General features: G+C 37.9%; 1 pseudogene; it reads right to left on the bottom strand.

Annotated features, from left to right (window-relative positions):
- LOC137991853 (low-density lipoprotein receptor-related protein 4-like) overlaps positions 1-5,000 on the bottom strand; it is a 9,383-nt pseudogene that overhangs the window by 1,491 nt on the left and 2,892 nt on the right.

The following is a 5,000-nucleotide window of genomic DNA, read 5'->3' as shown; positions in this document are numbered from 1 at the left end:
CGGAGACTCTTGTGCCTACTAATGTGCACTCGTTCAGGGATTCATAAGGAACTTCCAATGTAACTCTTTATGCTTGTGTAACAGTTTCGTTCCTTGAAGGATTTCTCAAGTATTATGAGTAGATCAAGAGAATGCTTTTCATTTATTATAACAAGGTTGATTTTGCATCTTGGGCAGTTCAGGGTGTCAGCAAAGCATAATTTGGTCTTGCCATCAACATCAGCCTCTGTCACAGATATCATGATAGCGATGAAGGGTGGTTGGATCGTTTCGGGATATTAATAATGCTATCGAAAAGAGCTGGGATGTTTAGTACTTGCGCGCTGTATACGAGCCTTGTGATGTAAATCCATGAAACAGTTTGTTTTCTGTTTACCTGCAGATGCCGGTTGTCTTAAATTGTCGAGCAATGCAACCCCAAAAACCCGGTCATATGTCAAACCACCGAGACCGCCTATATAAGCTGCAGTTGATTCTTTTGATTGAGTCAGTGTTCCAGTCACTCCAGTACAAGATGTCATCGTACACAGTGAAATCAAAGGGGTGCATGTTAAAAATGGGATGAACGGGACTTGCCACTTGGCGTCTGTTGTTTCCATTCAAGTCGCATGAATCAATAGCGTCAATCCATGCGTCGATCCATTAGACGCGATCTTCTGTATAATCGATAAAAATGCCATTTGGCCAGTACTGGCTTGAGTTTTGAAGGTCAACGAGCACTATTCGATCTAGCCCTGCCAGGCTGGCTCTTTCGATTTTGGGGCTATGAAAACTCCAGTCGGTCCAGAACATCAACCTTAAAAAAGATAAATACCGGAAAAACCGGGCATATTGATTACATCAAATAACTAGCATTGAGTAAATCACTTATGATCAATACATCCATAACTAATGACATCCCAACAACCAATTATTGTTAGAGTAATGGATTTTCAAACAGGCAAACACTCACCCTTTCTTTGGATAAAGTGCAATTCCACGAGGGTTGTACACTTGCGATGCAAAGAGTACCTTTCGTTGATTTCCATCTAGAGAAGCAACTTCCACCCTGCTTTTACTGTAGTCTGCCCAGTATATTAAATCACTCTCCCATTCTACCGCAAGACCATCGATAATGCCGAGATTGTCTGTAATAATGTCCTCGATTATCCCAGTGGTCAGGTTCATACGGTGAATCATTCGTTGGTTAATGTCGCTCCAGTAAATGGTTCTCTCTCTAACGTGGACATCCAGAGCAACTGCGCGGCTGAGGTCTGATGTTAAGTTAACTGGTGTGGAGGAATTCAACTCTATTGCATTGATCTCGGAAGTCGCACTGTAAATCAAGCAGGGTTCCGAGCAGCCGGCTTCTGTTCCTGAAAAGGATATGAAGGTGTTGAAGTCGTTTCTATGGACAGCTTTTTCAGTTGAAATGAAATGAATAGTGTATCAAAGGTATATGTGCATGCCGGATCTGGAGAATGCGAGGTAAGAGAGCAAATCTCTTATATTTGTTGCTGTTGGGGTGGAAACTGTTTCGGAGAATTAAAGTTACTCTATTGCTTTTGTGTCGCAAGTCTTACTGTAAATCAAGCAAGGTTCGGAGGTGCTGGCCTCTGTTCACGAAAACGACGTGGATTTTGATTGCTCTATCCGCTGTGAAACTACACGTCAAAGGGTTTAATTAAAAGTTGGTTCATTATTTAAGATGAATTTGTGTGGTAGCTAGATCCTCTTTTACACAACTTCATTGACTTAACATTGAAGAAAAAAGATTTAAGATCACTGATTTATTTGGCATTTTGTATGCTCACGTGGATGAAGTGGGTTTGTAATTGTGAAAGACATAGACGTTGTCGAGTACGGAACTACGGTGGCGACGGGTTGATAATCGACTTTGGGACTGCGGTGGAAATGTATTTTATGTTGAACATAAGTGGTCATGTATTCTGTAGTCTAGGAAAAACTGGAGTTTACCCTTTTCGTAACAACTGGATGCTGCTACATTACATTCAACTGACCGCGACTTAAGGCTGCTTTTTGAACTCGTTACTAGCTTTCTGTCCTCGTTAAGTTTACAAACTAATTAAAATTAATTATGGAAAGTGTTATTTCTTCAGTATGGGCGAGGTTTAAAATCAAAGAAAACCAGAGGTGACGCTGAAAATAGCGAAGGGGAAAATTGAAGAACTTTTTCTAACAGCAACAAATCCAGTCAGCAATCGAGAATGTTAGTAGCGATACAGCGACGAATTAAAATATTTCCTATTGCAGCTGAGTAGAACTGAAATTAATTTGCATTGCTGTTTTCAAAGAACTATTATCAATGCAAAGCAGTCTGTGACGTCAACCTGGTATTGAGCTCATTCCCCATCATTGCTCGGTCTTGGATCAAAGTATGATCACTTTTCCCGTCTTTCAAAACCAATTTCAATCAAAAGGTTCTAAAAACAACACGATGTATTTGGGACGATTTCGGCGAATAAATAAAATGGAAAAGTGTGTTGAGGTGATACGCACCTTTACACCAAGGATCTCAACGCAGAATTCTTAAAACGCCTAATTAGGGCTTAATTTTAACCGCAACATAATCGAGATCCTGGCGAATGTACATTCCAACACTTCCAGCAGACAAAGGTGTTGGCGGGAAGATCTACAGCAACCTAGCCGCGTTAAAGTTCATATCATTTTAATGTGTTATCCTAATTACAGTTAATGCGCTCAGAGATCTAACTCGCATAAAGTGAGTTTGAAAGCTAACAAGGTTACGTTAAATTAAAAAAAAAAGGAAAAAAAAAACCCATTTAATTGACCACTCCCCTTGGGGGTTTTTCAGGGCCAGTGAAACAAAATGAAAGAAATACTAAGTGTTAAGAATCCCAACTACATCCGACTGGCCGGAGGCAAACCAGTTGGCTATTCACAAGTGCATCTGAGAAAAAGGAAGGTTTGGTCAGGATTATATTCAACGAATGGCAAGAACCAGGGCCGCACTGCCGCCATACTTTCAAAATAGTGAATGATAACTAATTTTATTATTCCACTAATACGCCATTTTACCCTATTTGGTCAAGAGAACACGCAAAATATGAGACGTAATACACTGCAGTGTCCCGGTTTGACCGGGTTAGAACAGAGCAAATGCAGACGGAACGGGTGTTTTTCAATGAAAGGAATTGCTTTCAGCAAAATCACACTTTTTTTTTGTAGTGGAATAATAAATCTCTTATTCGATGGTTTAACATATAATTAGAGCGGACATTTTGCCCGTTGCTCTGCGATGATTTCCCTAACATTTTTGTGGTACTATGATCAAAAAACCACTTCCTTTTTTTCTTCAGATTTTGAAAGTGTGTTTGTTGTTTCGTGTGTTTGTTTGTTTTGTTTGTTTCGCGCGTTAGCCCTTCGTCAGAGCTAAACCCTTTTCAGTCTTTTACATGTAGGAGTTACCTTTCACAATGAAAAAAACTGATATTCTTTAATGAATCCTTTGGCAATATAACATGTTTAATACAAGATTCATAAATATTTGTCTCGGATTTTCAATTAAAGAGAGCAGATGCAACTACTGAAAAGTAACTATATACTACTAGTAGCAGCTATCGCTAAGTGCCAACGAGACAGTCACTGTAATACATAGTTTGCAGATTTGCATCAGGGATCACAACTGAATGCGCGCAAGGCTCTATCCCATGACGTCAGACATCAGAACGCGCGCTTTCATTGGTTCTTGCAGTCACACGATAGAGGGCCTTTGTTCCCTTACTTTAATAATAATAATAATACCTTATTGATCCAATACTGCAGTCATAAACGAGAATTACATTGGTAATATATGAAATATAATTTTGATACGTACATACAATTGTAATACAAACAACAACAACAAAATCAATACTTCATTTGATCCCATAATTACAATAAACAAATAACAATAATACAGCAGATGATTCGGTTGCTGGCTGCCCGAAATAATCTAAAAGTTAAAAATGACAGGCAGCCAGTTAAAAGAAAAGATGTTTAAATGTTAAGGTCAGGGACAAGAACGAACAAACATAAATACAAACAAAAATAGAGATAAATAGAGTTAAGTAAACTACCAGTATATTCAAGTGACTAAAATTCTTACATTTCAAAGGAGTATTATTTCTTATCTTAAAATTACAAAATCGATGGACTGGTGTCTAGTAATCTTTGATAAATGGCTGTTTCATTTTCTTTTTGAATAAAGACAATGGAGATGATTTAATGTCTTCGTCAATGGAATTCCAAACTGATAGGCCTTGGAATCGGATATTGAATATTCCGTAATTTGTTCTTGCTTTTGAGAGATAATAAGACTGTTTTGCAGCAACAATCTTAGACAAAACTCTTGGGTAAAATTCTAGCCTAAGCATCATTTGGCATGCACTCACAAAATATATTGGTCCTTTCCCCCTTCTCCCCATACCAATGTTGATAATGTGATGCAGAATACTGTGCAAGCTTTTGGTCGCTTTTTAAAACAACATTGGAATGGGGGGAGGAGGGAAATTAGGAAGAATTTACTCTTTATCACACAGACAAATTAGAGCGTCACATGTTCCCAACAAGTTTTGTCCAAGATTGAAGCCTTGTATTATAGAACTTATGGATCTGTGTTATTTAGTGAAAAAAGAAATAAAGAAAGGTGCATGGTAAGAATTGATTATGATATTGATACATTAAGATTCCCAAACAAAAAGTTCCTAGGTCCAAAAATTTTATAATTTCAAGAAATTTAAAGGAGGGACTAGAGTGCTCATCAAATCTAGAGAAAGTAATTATTTGCATTGCTATTTTTTTGTACAATTAAAATTGGCTGAAGAGTGGTCTTATAGGTATTTCCCCAGATAATTATTCCATAGGTCCAAAAAATATATCTAAGGGCATAATATCTAGGCCAAGATAATATCGAAGTTTAGAGAGGATGCCAATGCTTCTTCTAATTTTCTTAACAATACACTCAACCTGATCCTTCCAGTTTAAGTTTGAATCAACTC

Source organism: Montipora foliosa, chromosome 2 (assembly GCF_036669935.1).
Source record: "Montipora foliosa isolate CH-2021 chromosome 2, ASM3666993v2, whole genome shotgun sequence".
NCBI classification, from domain to species: Eukaryota; Metazoa; Cnidaria; class Anthozoa; order Scleractinia; family Acroporidae; genus Montipora; species Montipora foliosa.
The sequence above is the reverse complement of the archived record's forward strand: the minus strand, read 5'-3'. Positions and strand labels throughout refer to the sequence as shown.